The 19,043-nt window shown below is 36.6% G+C and overlaps 1 pseudogene; it reads left to right on the top strand.

Annotated features, from left to right (window-relative positions):
• The first annotated feature begins 16,438 nt into the window (after window positions 1-16,438).
• On the top strand, window positions 16,439-18,124 carry LOC131595037 (ervatamin-B-like; annotated as a pseudogene).
• The last annotated feature ends 919 nt before the right edge of the window (window positions 18,125-19,043 follow it).

Here is a 19,043-nt window from a genome sequence, read left to right on the forward strand (position 1 = left end):
TCCATCATCAACTTCAAGAAGATATCCAGCATAACCAGGTGCAACAGCCACTAGTCTCTTCTGAACAGCCATGGCTCCAACCTGAAAATCTTGGCGAAAACTTCTCCAAAGATTTCTAGTAGAAACATCATCAAGATCATTGAAGAAGGCATCTTTCAAGAGATCCAGCCTACTGATAACTTCATGTCTGAACAACTCCAGGTAGATATGAGGTTCAGGTTCAGGAGGATTGAAGGTGAATTTGTAGTCAGGGTAGAGAAGGCAGTATGGGTTAGATTTTTTGGTAGGAAAGGGATGGGATAGAGAAGGTGGAACTGCTGTGGTTAAAGAAGATGGAATATCTGTGGAGATGGTTGATGAGGATGGTATATCAGTGGGTGTGGGAGGATAGACATTTAGTGGAGTGGGGTTCAAAACAAGTGTAGAAAGAGATGGTTGAGGAGGATTTGGAATGGTGAAGGTGTTGTGAGGTTCAGAAGGAGGAGGTTGGATAGAAGATTGAGGTTCAGAAGGAGGTGGTTGGTATACTTGCCTGGGAAAATTTGTAGTACTTTTATTATGGAAAGATTCCCTGATGCGCTGATCTTGATATTCTTGGGAGTTTACTTTGACAGGATCAAAGGTGACCCTTTGCTTCTTGGCTTTCTTGGCTTCTTCTTCTTGAGCCTTTCTCTTCAGCCTTGCTTCTTGCTTCTTCTGATCCTTCTTCTGAAGGTCATCCAGAGAAGGAAGCACTATTCCACGAATCCACGCAGGATCAACAGAAGATTGAGTTCTTACACAAGCTTCCAAGTAATGCTTAACAGCCTTGTGAAGTTCTGCTTGGAACACGGTAGCAAAGCCTTCAACCGGAATTCTTCTGGTCAGAATATCTAGGCAGATTACAGGAACAGAAGTTAACTCCCTGATAAGTTGCAATCTTAGCAGATCAAAACCATTGAAGACATGACCTTGAATGACTCCAAAGAATTTGGACGTTCCAATAGTCCTTAGAGAGTCCATCAAATCACTTTCTATCAGAATGTCTGATATCATTCTGGCGAAAGGAATAGCATTTCTTGGAAGATGAGGATACTTCTCACGTTCTTCATCTCTTGACTCTTCAATAGCCATCTTCAGATTCTGAAAAAGAATGTTGGAGATGTTGAGTTCAATTCTTCTTCCAATGCAGAAAAGAGTATATTTGTGATCAGGACTAATGTAAGAGGAGGAGAACGATCTTCTTCTGTGATGGAGAGAACCTAGAATAATCTCAGCCCAAACTTGATAGAACGCCCTCAATGTACCAGTTTTATGAGATTCAATACCAGTAGCATACGATATTTGTCTTTCAACCTGTAGCCAACTAACTCTGGCATGAAGAGGACCAGTGCATCCTTCTTCTTCATCCAAGTTGTACAGATTCCTGATCAACTTCTCAGATCACAACTTCATGCCCTAACACGAAGGAGATGATTGCAGTTGGAGTAACTGTTGCATGAGCCCATAAATCTTTCACAAGAGCCGGATAAATTGGTCCAACCAATCTATCAAAATAGTTTGACCACCCTTGTGCCATTATCTTTGCGTCAGGTTTGAAACCATGTGCTTTCAGATTCTCAAAATCCACCGAAGACTCACAAAGAACTTCCATTTCTAATGTAGGAATGGAACAGGTCTTCAATGGAGCATACCCATGCTTGTTAAAAACCACTTGAGTGAAAGACATTTCTGCTTGGTTTGAAGATTTTGATGAAGGATTCATGATGAGATGCTAAGTTGCAGACACAAGCTAGGGTTTATGTGATGAATGCAAAAAGTGAGACGAATGAGGAGAGAGAGTGAAAAGGATGAAATGAAGATGAAGAGAGGTATTTAAAAGATTGAATAAAAGAAAATAATAAATGCAATATGGTTTAAATGAAATGATTTCAGAAAAACATAACATCAATTTGCATTTAATGAGATATGACGTTAGGAGAGATAAAGTGACAAAATGAAATGATTTGCACAGTTACCTAGGGCGGCGTCTCCTCAACTGCACGCATGCTTGTCCAAAAATAGTGAACACGTGTTCATTTTCTGGAAAGACTGGTGACAGCTGTTTTGCTTTAAAAGAGATTCTGAATCAACTTAGATAATGAAACGTTAGAAATAACAGAATCAGAACTTCTAATTGATCATTATCAGAACTTCTTATAAACACATAGTCCCAACACATTTCAGAGAATAACCATACATAAGATCTTCTCTTCTTTTCATTCTGGGCATAAATCCATACTGATATTCTTCAGAATGAACTTAAACCTATCTTCAGCAAGGGGTTTTGTAAAGATATCAGCCCATTGATGGTCTGTATCCACAAAGTTTAAAGAGAGAACACCCTTCTGAACATAGTCCCTAATGAAATGATGTTTAATCTCAATATGTTTAGCTTTGGAATGTAAGATAGGATTCTTAGATAAACATATGGCAGAAGTATTATCACAGAAGATTGGAATGTTACTCTCATATATTTGATAATCTTCTAGCTGACTCTTCATCCAGAGCATTTGTGTGCTACAACCATCACCAGCAACATATTCTGCTTCTGTTGTTGAGAGGGCAATGGTAGCTTGCTTCTTACTGTACCAGGAGATCAGATGACTTCCTAGAAATTGACAACTTCCAGAAGTACTCTTCCTTTCAATTCTATCTCCAGCATAGTCAGCATCACAAAATCCTACTAAGTTGTATTCTTTAGATCTTCTGTAGACTAAAACAACATTAGTAGTACCTTTCAGATACCTCAGAATTCTCTTAATAGCAGTTAAGTGAGATTCTCTAGGATCTGATTGGAATCTAGCACACAAACAAACACTGAATAGAATGTCAGGTCTAGAAGCAGTTAAATATAGAAGAGATCCAATCATACCTCTGTACAACTTCTGATCCACCTTCCTACTTACCTCATCCTTACCTAGAACACACGTTGGATGCATAGGAGTTTTGGCTTCTTTGCTTTCAGAAAGATTAAACTTCTTCAGAAGTTCTTTCACATACTTCGTTTGATGAACATAAGTTCCACCAGAAGTTTGATTGATTTGAATTCCAAGAAAATACTTGAGTTCACCCATCATACTCATTTCAAATTCAGCCTGCATAGACTTAGCAAACTCCTTTCTAAGTGAAGCATTAGATGTTCCAAAAATAATATCATCAACATAAATTTGACAAATTAAAATGTCCTTCTTAGATGTTTTACAGAAGAGAGTCGTATCCACTTGTCCTCTAGTGAAACCATTGTCCAGAAGGAAAGAACTTAATCTCTCATACCAAGCTCTAGGAGCTTGCTTCAATCCATACAATGACTTCTTAAGTTTGAAAACATGTTCTGGAGACTTAGAGTCTTCAAAACCAGAAGGTTGGTGGACATAGACTTCCTCATCTATATAGCCATTTAAGAAGGCACTCTTAACATCCATCTGATATAGAGTGATGTTATGTTGAGTGGCAAAAGAAATTAATAAGCGAATAGATTCTAACCTGGCCACTGGTGCAAAGGTTTCTGTATAGTCAATTCCTTCTTGTTGACTATATCCCTGAGCCACCAAGCTGACTTTGTTTCTTACCACTTCTCCCTTCTCACTAAGCTTGTTTATGAAAACCCACTTTGTACCAATGATGTTGAATCCTTTTGGTCTAGGAACCAAATCCCATACATCATTCCTTGTAAACTGATTTAGTTCTTCTTGCATGGCAATTATCCAGTCTGGATCTTCTAGAGCTTGATCAACAGAAGTTGGCTCAATCAAAGAAACAAGACCTAATTGACATTCTGCATTGTTCTTAAGGAATGCTCTGGTTCTGATAGGATCATCTTTCTTTCCAAGGATCACATCTTCTAAGTGAGCTGAGGTGAGTCTAGAAGATCTTCTGACGGTTGGCTCTTCAGAAATTATGAGATTCTCTAAAGATGCAGCAACTTGATCTTCTGATTCTTTGCTTCTGAGATTTTCAGCTTCTGAAACTTTTCTTCTGGGTTCTACAGATTCTGATATATCAATATCTATATCTGCAAAATTCTCAAACTGGTTTGGCTTTTCAAGACCAAGCTTATCATCAAATCTGATATTGATTGATTCTTCTACAACCAATGTTTCAGTATTGTATACTCTGTAGCCTTTAGAGCGTTCAGAATATCCAAGAAGGAAACATTTTTGTGCCTTAGAATCAAACTTACCAAGATGATCTTTAATGTTCAGAATAAAACAAACACATCCAAAAGGATGAAAATATGAAATGTTGGGCTTTCTGTTCTTCCACAATTCATAAGGAGTCTTATTTAGAATAGGTCTTATAGAGATTCTATTCTGAATATAACATGCAGTATTTATTGCTTTTGCCTAGAAGTGCTTAGCCATATTGGTTTCAGTGATCATGGTTCTGGCCATTTCTTGTAGAGTCCTATTCTTTCGCTCTACAACTCAATTTTGCTGTGGAGTTCTAGGGCAAGAGAAATCATGGGCAATACCATTTTCTTTGAAGAACTCCTCAAAGAATCTGTTCTCAAATTCACCACCACGATCACTTCTGACCTTTATGATTTTGCACTCCTTCTCAGATTGAATCTGAGTGCAGAATTCAAAGAACACTGAATGAGACTCATCCTTGTGTTTTATGAACTTTACCCATGTCCAGCGTCTATAATCATCTACAATGACTAATCTATATTTCTTCCCTCCGACAGATGCTGTTTTGACTGGTCCAAACAGATCAATGTGCAGAAGTTCTAACGGCCTTGAGGAAGAGAAAACATTCTTAGATTTGAATGCAGGTTTGGAGAACTTGCCCTTCTGACATGCTTCACAAAGAGCATCTGATTTGTATTTCAGATTTGGGAGTCCTCTGACCAGATTTAGTTTGTTAATCTGAGAAATCTTTCTTAAACTAGCATGTCCTACTCTTCTGTGCCAGACCCATTGCTCTTCAGAAACAGACGTAAGGCAAGTCACCTTCTGCTTCTCAATATCAGAAAGATCAATCTTATAAATGTTGTTCTTTCTCTTGCCTGTAAATAGGATTGAGCCATCCTTCTGACTTACAGCCTTGCAAAGTTTTGATTGAAGATAATGTCATAACCATTGTCACTTAATTGACTTATGGATAATAAGTTATGCGCTAATCCTTCTACAAGAAGTACATTAGTTATGGAAGGAGAGTTACCAATACTTATGGTTCCAGAGCCAATAATCTTGCCCTTCTGATCTCCTTCAAACTTGACTTCTCCACCAGATTTAAGCACCAGGTCTTGGAACATATACCTTCTTCCCGTCATGTGTCGCGAGCACCCAGAGTCCAGGTACCATGACATTTTGTGCTTTGTCTTCTTTGCTGCTAAGGATATCTGCAACAAAAATTATCTTCTCCTTAGGTACCCACAGTTTCTTGGGTCCTTTCTTGTTAGTTTTCCTCAAGTTCTGATTGAACTTGGGTTTAGCATGATAAGTAACAGGAGGAACAGCATGATATTCTTTAGGTTTGGCAGCCTGATATTTTTTAGGTTGTGTCACATGCTTCTTGGTGTGTGTAGTGTTAAAACTTTTGGCATGTGAAGTGAGCCTAATATCATGTGAGTGGCCATATTTGAACTGATCATACAATGGCTTGTATGTGATTTTCAAATCATCTACAGGTTCAAATTTACGTGGGATATCACCCTCATAGCCAACGCCAATCCTTTTGTTTCCAGAAACACCATATATCATAGAAGCAAGATGACTTCTACCAATACTTCTAGATATAAACTTTCTGAAGCTCGAGTCATATTCTTTCAGAATATGATTGAGACTAGGAATGGATTTTTCTGATTCAGAAGGAGATCCAATATCTTTGGATAATTTTAAAACTTTTTCCTTCAGTTCAGAATTTTCCACTTCCAGCTTCTTAGTTTCAAATTCAAATAGCTTTTTTAGCTTTTTGTATTTGATACTAAATGAGCCTTGAGTTCCAGAAGTTCAGTTAAACTGGAAACTAACTCTTCTCTAGATAGTTCAGAAAATACCTCTTCAGAATCTGATTCTGATGTAGATTCTGATCCGTCATCCACTGTGGCCATCAGTGCAAGGTTTACCTGCTCGCCTTCAGAGTCTGATTCTGATTCTGATTCTGATTCTGAATCATCCCATGTTGCCATAAGACCTTTCTTCTTATGAAACTTCTTCTTGGGATTCTCCTTCTGAAGTTTTGGACATTCATTCTTGAAGTGTCCTGGCTCATTGCATTCATAGCAGATGACCTTCTTCTTGTCAGATCTTCTGCCTCCAGAATATTCTCCTCTTTCAGGCTTCTTTGAACTTCTGAAGCTCTTGAACTTCCTTTGCTTGCTCTTCCAGAGATGGTTTACCCTTCTGGAGATCATGGACAGTTCATCTTCTTCTTCTGATTCTGATTCTTCAGAATCTACTTCTTCAGCCTGAAAAGCGTTAGTGCATTTTTTATAATTAGATTTTTACCCAATAGACTTACCTTTCTTCTAAGGTTTATTAGCATCCAGCTCAATTTCATGAATCCTCAGAGCACTGATCAGTTCTTCAAGAGAGACTTCATTCAGATTCTTGGCAATTTCGAAAGCAGTCACCATAGGACCCCATCTTCTTGGCAAGCTTCTGATGATCTTCTTGACATGATCAGCCATTGTGTATCCCTTGTCAAGAACTCTCAATATAGCAGTTAGCGTTTGAAATCTTGAGAATATCTTCTCAATATTTTCATCATCCTCCATCTTGAAGGCTTCATATTTCTGGATCAAGGCAAGAGCTTTAGTCTCCTTGACTTGGGCATTTCCTTCATGGGTCATTTTCAATGACTCATATATATCATAGGCAGTTTCCCTGTTAGATATCTTCTCATATTCAACATGAGAGATAGCTTTCAGCAAAACAGTCCTACACTTATGATGATTTTTGAATTGCTTCTTTTGATCATCATTCATTTCTTGTCTTGTAAGCTTTACACCAGTAGCTTTCACTGGATGTTTGTAACCATCCATCAGCAGATCCCATGAGTCACCATCTAGACCAAGGAAGTAACTTTCAAGTTTATCTTTCCAGTATTCAAAGTTTTCACCATCAAATACTGGTGGTCTAGTATAACCATTGTTACCATTTCCATTGTATTGCTCAACAGAGCCAGATGTAGATGTATTTGTTGGATTTTCACCAGACATCTTGACTTAAGTGTTTTTCTCTTCCTGAATCTTTTCTAAACACGGTTAAGTGCTTGCACCTTAGAACCGGCGCTCTGATGCCAATTGAAGGATAGAAAAACACTTAGAAAGGAAGGGTTTAAATAAGTGTAGCTTTTAAAACTTGTAAGATGAAAACAATTTGCACAATGATTTTTATCCTGGTTCGTTGTTAACTAAACTACTCTAGTCCACCCCCTTGGAGTGATTTACCTCACCTGAGGATTTAATCCACTAATCACACAAGATTACAATGGTTTTCCACGTAGACAACATCTAAGTCTTCTAGAGTATACTGATCACACTAGGAACAAACTGCTTAGATACCCTCTAAGACTTTCTAGAGTATATTGATCAACAACCTGATCACTCTAGTTCTTACAAATTAATGTAAACAAATTCTTTTAAGAGTTACAATTCTTCTTAAAAAGCTATTATCACAACTGTGATTTTCTCTTAAGTTTAAGCTTAATCTCACTAATATATTACAACAGCAATGTAGTGAGGTTGAAGATGAAGTTTGAGAGCTTTTTGAATTTGACAGCGTTTCTGTATATTTGCGCAATTGTTCTGTTCAAAGTTCGTAACCTTGCTTCTCATCAGAACTTCAATATATAGGCGTTTGAGAAGATGACCGTTGGGAGCATTTAATGCTTTGCGTAATCCGTACAGCATTGCATTTAATGTTTCACTCTTTTGTCAACTACCTCGAGCCTTGCTTTCGCTGTGTCTACTGACGTTGCCTTTAATAGCTACTAACGTTCCTTTTGTCAGTCACCGTAGCCTGCCATATTGTACTTGCTTCTGATCTGATGTTTGTGTAAACAACGTTTGAATATCATCAGAGTCAAACAGCTTGGTGAAGAGCATCTTCTTGTCTTCTGACCTTGAAGTGCTTCTTAGCGTGATACCATGAGAACTTCAGTGCTTCTGCTTCTGATCTCAAGTCCTTCTGATGCTTCCATAGACCATGTTCTGATTCTGCTTGACCATCTTCTGATGTCTTGCCAGACCATGTTCTGATGTTGCATGCTGAACCTTCTGAGTCAGTGCTTCTTGCGCTGATTTTGTGCATACTCTTTATATAATTCCTGAAATGGAATTTGCATAGTATTAGAGTACCACATTATATCATACAAAATTCATATACATTGTTATCATCAAAGCTAAGAATATTGATCAGAACAAATCTTGTTCTAACAACAATCTCTTGTATTTTTGGGCTATCGTAGATTTTTAAGGTTGTGATGGTGTTTGAGCTAACTCACATAGGAATGTGAGAAGCTTTGTATACTAACTAGAGTGAAACCCGTGCGATATGTCACCTGTTAGTCATGCGAAATCAAACAAATAAAAATAATCAAAATATTATTGGAAAAAGGAAAACATGGATTAGAAGATAATTGTTTAAGTATATAAAAACAATTATTGTTAAGAAAAACGTTTAAACACATACTTTTTAAAAAATAACTGTCACCATTTTTCATAAAAATTCAAACAAAATAAGAAAATATCAAAATATTATCAGAAAAATGGACTGAAAGATAATTATATTAGTTTTAGAAAACAACCATTAATAAGAAAAACTATTAAGAACATATTTTGTAAAAAAAATAATTGTGAAAAATAGAAAAAAAAAACATATTTTTTTAGGGTTGATAGAGTTGTAATAATAAAAGAGTTTATAAAGTTTAATAAATGAGATAAATAAATATCCAAAATTGTTTATTAGTAAAAAAATGTGAATGATCTATGAGAATTAAATTTAATGTTGTATTTATTAAATTTTAAACTATGGTTTAAAATATATAAAAAAAATGAAAAGTCAGTAGTACAAGTGGCATAAGTTTTATTTTAATTTTTTTAATTGTAAAATAAATATAAAAACCTATGGGTTTGCACGGATTTTGATATGATTATTCGTGCGTTCATGCGGTACTGGTGTGCTACTCGTGGGATCGAAATCCAAAATTGTTTTACATCAATAATATATATTTTAACTTACTATATATTATATCAGTGCGTTCGCGCGAATTTTAATATGGTTACCTGTGCATTTACACGGTACTGGTGTGTTACTCGTGTGTTCTCAAGAATTTTGGTATAGTTACTTGTCTTCACAGGATATTGGTGTTTTATCCGTGCTTGCGAACGACTATTGGTGTGATCTCGCTAATATATATAAATAATATTAACTTTGTGAGAGGTAATTGAATATTTTTATATTTTTTATATTATTTAACAATATATATACTAATTAAATTATATTCTAGTATAATATATTAGTTATAATATATTAGCCCCCAACCGCGTATCAGAATCACGCTGCATCCACTGCCCATCTAAGTTATAGTAGATCTCCTTTACCACTAAGGCAACCAATTATTAATGATGATACCAGCAGATTGGCAGTGAAAGATATGATTACGGATTCTCTTTCATTTGTTTCACTGCAAAAAGAAACAAAACCAATGCATTATTGTAATGACGAGATGATAATCTCCCACCCACCAATCTCACACACCAGATTCGTGATATGCCATCCATCAAGCCAACTTTATGTACGTGCATCACATCAACTGAAACAATGCTCATCCAAAGACACAAATTTTCTTAAAGAAGGGGTGGTAAATATCCTTTAATTTCGACAACGTATTAAATCACACGCACGAACAGTTTCGTCAAAAGAATCACCAGTGGCGGATCTATATGGGAGCTGGAGGGGACCATGGCACCCCTCAACTTTCTATGGCCAAGTGGAAAAGGTTATCTCTTTTCTACCAAAGGTGAAGAGTTCAACTCTTGCTAGCACTAATTTTGTAATATTTTTTCCAAAAAACAGTAGAAGAACCTTCATGTTTATAAAAATTTAAACATAAAATAATTGCCACATAAACTAATAACAAATAGTAATTTTCTAAAATAATTTTTATATATTTTTTCATTTTTGGCACCCCTCAAAATTTCTTCCAAGATCCGCCACTGAGAATCACGAAGTAGGAAATTTTTATTTGCCATAAAATGCATAATTATAACAATATTAGTGTGCTCAGAAAACAAAACAAAGAAAAAGCCATAGAAAACACTCCAAACCTGTAGCAAAAAACAGAAAATACAAAACAACAACAACCATTTTGGAGCACAAATGTCCAAAGTTTATGTTGGTTCAAAGCTATAATATACGAAACAAACAGGAAAAAACATTGGATGGAATTCATTGATGTTTTACAGCATGAGTTTTATGGCCATCACTTGCGATAATTAATGAGAATATAATTCTAAGATAAGCTAAAATAATATAATAATCTACCATATAACTTTGTAACTCGAGTAGATTTTGGCCATCATCAGAAGGGATTTTGTTTTAAAACTTGATACTGCTTGAAGTCTGTACATACCCTCCATCCTTTATCATATGCTAAAGTGTGTCTATCCTTCAAGTAACAAAAACAAACAAACAAATTAGAACGGTTCAAGTAACACATGAATTGAAAAAGTACCCAAACAAAAAGAATTGATACCAACCAACTGAGTGAGTTTTCATATCTATAATAAAAATGTTAGATCTATAATAATTAGATCACATCTTGTACTTTCTTCCTTATCTTATCCACCTAATAAGAATCATAACAATTAGAGAAAATATTATGAAAATGATAAAAGCTCTCTGGTTATAGCTTCTAAAAGAAATTTTCCAGTTTAATTTTAAGCCCATACCTAGTTAGATTCAAAATTCAGTGTAAAACTCGATCCAGTCTAAGTCATGAAAAAAAACCACAAAATCATCAAATCAACCAAAAAATATCATTAACGATACATAATAACTTTTATAACAAAAACAAAACTACTGATTCAAAAGCAAAAACGATTATCAAACTATTTCGATTCACCATAACATATATCACTAGATACAGAACAATATATGATCAGAACACAAACAAAACACATCTTTTAGCTATATATCTGAAGAAACAACAAAAAACACTTCAATATTGAAACTTTTTCTAACATTGAAATACCCAAATTGTAAAATCATAAAAGAGACCTTTATGATGAAACTTTCATGTTCTTTAGTGTGTTTCGACAATATCTTTTTCATGGTACATACCTTTGACCTATACCTCAAACGTTTTCCAGCCGTAGTAGCGGGTTCGAGATCGGAAATCTGTGTCATTGAAAAAACAACAACATAATCAGACATTGAAAAATGGTATTTTTTATCTAAAACTTAAGAGAGACGAACATAGAAAGAGCTTCGAATCCACCATGCTCCAAAGTTGTCATGAAAATTGCTTGACACCGCATCCGCGTGTCCTCTTCGAGTCGTCGCCCATGCCACCACAAGTTCACCACACCACCACCTTAACACATCCCGCCATCGGTAGATTCAAATTTCATATCTTTCCATTTTCATTGTGAAGAAGAGGAAGAACTGAAGAAGAAGAAGAAGAAGAAGAAGATGGAGAAGGAAAAAGGAGAGGGAGAAGGAAGAATGAAGCATAAGGCATGTAGAAGGAGAAGAAATAAGAAAGAAACCTGTAGAGAGAGAAGGAAATCTGTCGAGAGAAGGAAATGAAGGAAGTGAGATAGTAGGCTTGTAGAACAAACCCAGTTGTGGTGAAGTGACCTATTGGGGCAGCGTGCAAAAAGCAGAAAGTCTGACTCATTTGAAAAGCATAAAGGGCAGCATGCAGTTTCTGAAAAATAGTTAGAACAAATAATTATGTTAGTTCCAAATAAGCATAAAACATGTGCAGTTTGGTATAAAGGGCTAGTTGGATCAACCGAGTTGGTTCAATAGTAATGATAAGGGTAGTATTGGTGTTTCCAGATGTATTATCTTTCTTATATGGTAGATATTTTCAGATGACATACTTTATAAACATGATTATGAAGGTACAAAACATACTTAACAAATTAGTAGTTCTACAAATTCATCATTGGTTGCACAGTCACATTGAATAAAACGAACAAGTTAATGAATTGGAGTGTTCAATATCAATATAATAAGATTAAAATATAAATTGAAGAATTAAAAATTTAAAAATAAATATATAGTATTTATAGAAAACATTAAAACCTTTAAAACTTTTTTGCAAAAAAATATTTATTTAAAATAAATAAATTTATATTATTTTATAATTTAAAAAATATAATAAAAAAACTGTAGAAAATTCCGCAGAAAAGTTATCCGCAAAATTATTGGCAGATTTTGTAATGCAATATGGTTTTTGTCCATAATAATAGTTAAGCATCAAAATCCGTACGGATTTTGTAATGAAATATGGTTTTTGTTCAAAATAATAGTTTTGTAGTAAAATCCACAGAAAAATTTCCTGCGAATTTACCTGCGGATTTTGTAATGTAATTCGAGTTATTATTAAAAATATATTTTTCTACAGTAAAATTAGTAGGTATTCCTGCGGAAACATGTTCCGTAGAAAAATTTATTTTATTTTGTAAAATTGCAAGAAAATCCGCAGGTATATCTACGGATTATTTTCAATAAAAAATTCCGTAGATAAACTGTATATTTCTTATAGTAGATAAACCGTATATTTCTTATAGTAATACCTTAAGTTTTATATGAGGAAATAATTCTAAGTTTAACTACGGATATTTTCTACTACCTAGGAATTTACCATAGAATCTTATAGCCGTGAACTAATATCAAAAGGAAAATTCATAGGAAACTTATTTCAATCGAAAATGTTGCTAAAGTCCCCAAGAAAAGTATTTCTTATGGAAATTTCTTTGGCCACCTCCCAACCTTCTAGTCCACCTCTGGTGAAAAACCCAAACTACCCCTGACTTCGGAAATGCATTTCCGAAATGCAAGAAAAAGGTGTTTTCGGAGTTCCATCTCCGAAAGCGCCTTTTTTTTTAAATTTGACTTATTTCGGAAATGCATTTCCGAAAACACCATTTCGGAAGTTCATTTCCGAAATATTGCACGTTTTGCAGATTAAGCAAAACAGCCCCCTCCCCCCAAATCATTTACCCTAAACCAATATCAAACTCAACTCCTCTGAGATTTTCTGCAAACCCACTTCCAAGGCTGCATCAAAGGCTCCAATCACCTTGCTATACTACATTCAAAAGCCCTCCAATCACTCAATTTGTAAGTTTTATATTTGTTAGATCCATATTTCAAATGCATGTTAGGGTTGTTTTCAATTGCATAAATGATATAGGGGTAGGTTGCTAGTAGTATTTAGGTTGTTTAGAAGCATTATGGGTTGTTTTGAAGTTTGATTTTGGGGTCTGTCATTGGAGGTTGCAGAGAAGTTCTGCGCAGGGGTGTTTCGGAAGTTCATTTCCGAAAACACCTCCATCCCAGTTTCGGAAATGAACTTCCGAATTGTATCAGAAGTGCAATTTTTTTAGGTTTTTCTTTTGTCTCGCATATTAATCGATTTCAATTGTTTACAGGAATATGTCAGGCAACCAACCATCACGCATCAGACAGGATAGAGAGACCCAGACTGCGTCGGCTAGACGCGAGCGGGCGGCGGCGCAGCTGGCGTCGACACAGGGACGGGGACAGGGCCGGGGACGACGTGTGCGAGTTCCCGTAGACGTGGGAGAGGGTACCTCTTCATCTGGATCTAGGAGTCGGCTGGCTCGGGTATCTTCTTCCCGCCAGCGAGAGGAGGAGGAGGAGCAGGAGGAGGAGGTGGCAATGCCATACCACGAGCCGGAGAGGGTACCGGATGTTGACCCTCCATTCGGGGAGGAGGATGAGCTGGAGGACAGCTACCCGGGAGGGCCCTTTGACACTTCCGTGCTGATATCCTACCGCGATCACGTCGCTCGGCGTATCTGGGAGGGAGAGGTATTTTTTTTAATTTAATCATTTATAATTTAGACGTTTATTCGATATTTTCTTAACGGTCTATTTAACATATGCTTTTATTTGTTTTTTTTTGTAACAGGAGAGAGATCCTTTGAAAATGGTGAACCACGCCCGGAAGATTTTCAGTCTGTTTAAACCAGCAGCTGAGTGGTTTAACGACGCGGTGCGAGGTTCAGGGCTTAGCGGGCTCTGCATGACGGGGTACACCACCATCAGCCACGACATGTAGGGGGCATTTGTGGAGCGCTGGCACAAGGAGACGTCTTCTTTCCACTTGCCGGTTGGGGAGATGACGATCACCTTGCATGATGTGCAGTGTCTTCTCCACCTGCCCATCAGGGGGCCGCTGTTGACCCACTCCCGGATCCAGAGGGTCGAGGCCAGTCAGTGGATGGCGCTCTTTTTGGGCATGGAGCCCGAAGTTGCTGACTTCGAGTGCATCCCGACAAATGGGCCTCATATCCGGTTCACCACACTGAGCCGCTATTTCGAGCACCACCTGGACGCGACGGCCGATGCCGAGGAGGCGGGTGACGATCTATTCACACAGTATCACCGCGGCTGCGCTCTCCGGTGCTGGTACATGTTTGTGGTAGGCGTTGCATGCTTTGTGGACAAGAGTGCAAGGTACGTCGACGTGACCTACCTCCGCTACTTCATGGACCTGGATACCGTTCACTAGTGGAACTGGGGGGCAGCTACTCTGGCATACCTCTACCAGAAGTGGCATGCGGGACCGGCATCATGGTCCGGTATCTCCCTAAGCGGTGCATGCGTCAGTTCGGATTCGTGCAGCAGATACCCAGGTCACCCTTTGAGGCTGCTCCCGACACAATGACCCGAGTGCAGCTCACTGTCATATGGGAGGACTGACAGCATCATGTGGTACCGCAGGAGTACCGTCGCACTCGGGTCACACAGGACTGGCACAGTGTGGAGGGATACGTCACATGGTTCTACCGGGTGTCACATCCTCTGCTGAGACCCGACGTTCCCGGCGCTCCTAGGCCAGCACACGAGGAGATCCTGGAGAAACAGCAGGCCGAGGATGACCACGCCATTGATCTCATGCCGATCTGCCAGCGGATAGAGATGCTTGGGCGGGACGCGTTGGATCGAGGTGTCGTTCATCAGGGTGGTCCAGAGGCAGTCGCCGTGATGGAGATGATCGTCACTGATGCGGGCCGTGCGGCGACATACAGGCGGCAGAGGAGGTCCCAGGGAGAGAGGGTTAGGCACACCCAGTAGTGGTCGGGTTTATTTATTTTTTGTTTTCAGATTGTATCTTTAGCACACTATTTTTATTTGGATTTGGATCGGCTTGTATATATTACTTTTTTTATCATATTAGTTTTTTCTGTTTATATGTCGCTTATTTTATTTCCCAGCTTCCTTTAATTAAAAATACGAGACTGTTAAGAAAAACATAAAAAAAAAAACAGTTTCTGCATAATTCGGAAGTTCATTTCCGAAACCCCCCAAAATCTGAACAAAGGTGTTTTCGGAAGTTCATCTCCGAAAACACCCCCCATGAGGTGTTTTCGGAGATGCACTTCTGAATTGTGGAAATTTTTTAAAAAAAAAATGCTTCGGAAGTTCATTTCCGAAGCAGGGGTAATTTGGGTTTTTCGCTGGGGGTGACCCATAGGGAGGTGGCTAAAGAAATTTTTTTTCTTATAGTGACGAATTTCAAATATTTTCTTTTAATGAATAAAAGATAAACGAGATAGAAGATGTAACATACAGAGAGTACAAGCAATTGTTCAGATTTAAAAAACATGATCATAAATTAAAATTGTGATGTTTTTTTCTTCTTCCTCTTTGGTACAACGTTCAAATTTTTGATACATCAACCAATTGCGTAGTTCACACTTCACACGTAGGCATTATTCTTCTTGAAAAGTACAGTCTATTTAATTGCTGCAAGGTGACAACTTAAATATTTGATACATAATGGAACCATTGACTTTTTCTATCAACAAAATAAATAGTTTGAATTGATTAAATTCCCTCATTAAACACAATAAAATATGACTATACATTTTATGAGTAAAATAAACTGCATTTCATCAAAGAATAAAATAAGACTATGTATTTTATGAGTAAAAAAAAGGACTATGCATTTCATCAAAGAATAAAATAAGACTATGTATTTTATGAGTAAAAAAAAGGACTATGCATTTCATCAAAGAATAAAATAAGACTGCATAATAGATCAATAAATTGTTTAACAATTGACTTCGTGATACCAAAAAGTATAAACCATTAAGTAGAACTTGACATCTCAACTTATATTCTATAAATATGTGGAACTACTTTTAAGAAATACACAGTTTTCCATATAAATTTTATCTCCAACTAATTACATCAAATAAAAGATGAGGATTTCCTACGGCTTAAATTCATTTCGCCTCCTCATCATATTCACTGCTTGCTTATTTATATACTTTACCTTTCTAAAGAAAAAAACTAATGAAGATGTAAAAATATCTTCACGTTTTGAGATCCCAACCAATAAGTACTCCTCTATATTGGGTCATAAACTTGATAAGCTTCCTAATCAAAATGATGCTAAAAAATTATTTCAACTCTGGAAGAAAGAACATGGACGAGTCTACAATGATCAAAAGGAGACGGAAGAGAAATTTGACATATTTGTTACAAATTTGAAGTATATCACAGAGAATAACGCAAAGAGAGATTCATCTCATAGCGTTCTTCTTGGTCTGACCAACTTTGCTGATTGGAGCTTCGAGGAGTTCAAAGAAAAATACATGACCATGAACAAGGACACCATGAATATTGTGACTTGTGAGCAATGGCGATGTTCCTGTTTCAACATGTAGTAATCCACCTCTAACCTGGGATTGGAGGACAGAAAAAGTTGTCACTTCGGTTAAGACTCAAGGCAGTTGTGGTAAGTTTGTTGTGTATACATATTATACGCCATAAAATAAAATAAAATGACGATATTGAATTTATTTTATTTTATTAGGTAGTTGCGCGTCATTCTCAGCTGTAGGCGCCATTGAAGGAATAGTTGCAATAGTGACAGGGAAGCTTCTCGACCTTTCAGCACAAGAGCTTGTTGATTGTGTAGGTAATGGTTGTCGTGGGGTATATGTATACCAGGCGCTACAATGGGTTTTGAACAACAAAGGGGTTGCATTGGAGAGTAAATATCCTTATACTGCAGTGGAGGGTTCTTGCAAAAACAAAGAGGTTCTTAATTGTTATCAATATTATTATATATATTTTTAGAGTGTTATATTAATTTACCAAACTCCTTTCTTCATGAAATATAGATTCCAAACAGCGCAAGTAGTAAGATTGATTCGTTTTATCACGTGGACAAATCAGAGAAGGCGCTATTGTGTGCAGTTGCTAAACAACCGATTAGTATCTGTATTTATGCAGCCACACAAGAATATCAACATTATTACAACGTAAGTCTTTCTTTATTGCTTATATAAACAAGTTTTTTAGTACTATTATATTTGTTAATGAAGAACATATATGTATATCCATTGGCAGGGAATACTTCAAGGTAAAGATTGTCCTGTGGATTCTACGGATATAACTCACTGCATGTTAATAGTGGGTTATGCCACTCATGAAGGACAAGATTATTGGATAGTAAAAAACTCGTATGGCAAATATTGGGGAATGGAGGGTTACATGTTTATCAGAAGGAACACTGATAAAAAGTATGGAGTTTGTGCAATCAATGCGTGGGGTACATACCCAAACAAAAAGAAATGAGCATAGAATTAAGTTAATTGGGACTGGATCCCGCCCAAGTTGCTCAATTTGAGTGGTCAACTGCCCTCCTTTTACTCTGGCATTGTTCGAGTTTTCCTTCCTTCACCTTGTTCTCTCCGAAGGTCTATTGTGTTCGTGGCCTTAGTTTGAATCATATTAGTAGGTTATAAGCTCTGTATTTTTTGCATTTTTTGTCTAGCAGTTGTTTTTAATTGGTGGTTCTTCTCTTTTCGTTTGGCTTATGTCTTTGGTTTGTCCGCTTTTGTTGTTTTAGCGCACTACAAGTGCTCTCTGTTTCTCTTTATGAATCTTTGTACTTTTTTTATAATTGTTTTCTTTCTACTTTGCTATTTCAAAAAAATAAAAAATTTAAGGTTTTGTGACTCTAGAATTTGTTATGTCATTTCTCTTGTTCAAAGTTGTGAAACATATATAAAATATAAATAGAAAGATATTGAAGATTCATAGTCAATGATGTAATAGAGTTGTCATAATAATAAAGTGGTTGTTATTATAGGTATAATAAAGTAATATATCAAATAATGTTCTTTTTAAGATATTCCACTATGTTAAAGAAGATCTTATTTTTTACCTTAGACAACACTTTCTATTATGGCGCTGTTGTAGAAATAGGCGCTGTTGTAGATATAGGCGATGCAATTTTTATGTAAAAATGCTGGCATAAGGGCACTTTAGACAGCACTTTCTGTTTAAAGCGCTGACATAATTCCTTTTAAACAGTAATTTTTAATAAAAGTGTTGCGTAAGGTATCATAGACAACACTTTATGTTGAAAGCTTTGGCGTAAGTGTCTTTAGGAGTGTTTTCTGATAAAAGTGATGGCGTAAGGCATCGTTAAGCAGCGCTTTCTGTTCAAAGGGCTGGTCTGAGTAATTGTAAGACAGTGCTTTGCTGATCTGGGTAATTTTAAGACGGTGCTTTCTATTAATAATAGTTGTCTGATATATACTAATAAGCGATATCTAATGTATACTTTAGGATACACTTTTATTGATAAGTGTTGGCTGAAAACTAAATTACGCACAAGTATACACGGTTTATAGTAGCAAGTGATAAAAGTAAGAATATAGTTCTTACAGGGAGTGAAATAACTTAGATATTGATTTGCAAAACTATCTGTTGTGAATAAGCATGAGCAAAAATAAAGGATGGTTGTTACAAGTTCAGTTTTTATGCAAACAGTGATGGAACTGAGTTTGG

This window comes from Vicia villosa, linkage group LG1, assembly GCF_029867415.1.
Source record: "Vicia villosa cultivar HV-30 ecotype Madison, WI linkage group LG1, Vvil1.0, whole genome shotgun sequence".
In the NCBI taxonomy this organism is placed as follows: Eukaryota; Viridiplantae; Streptophyta; class Magnoliopsida; order Fabales; family Fabaceae; genus Vicia; species Vicia villosa.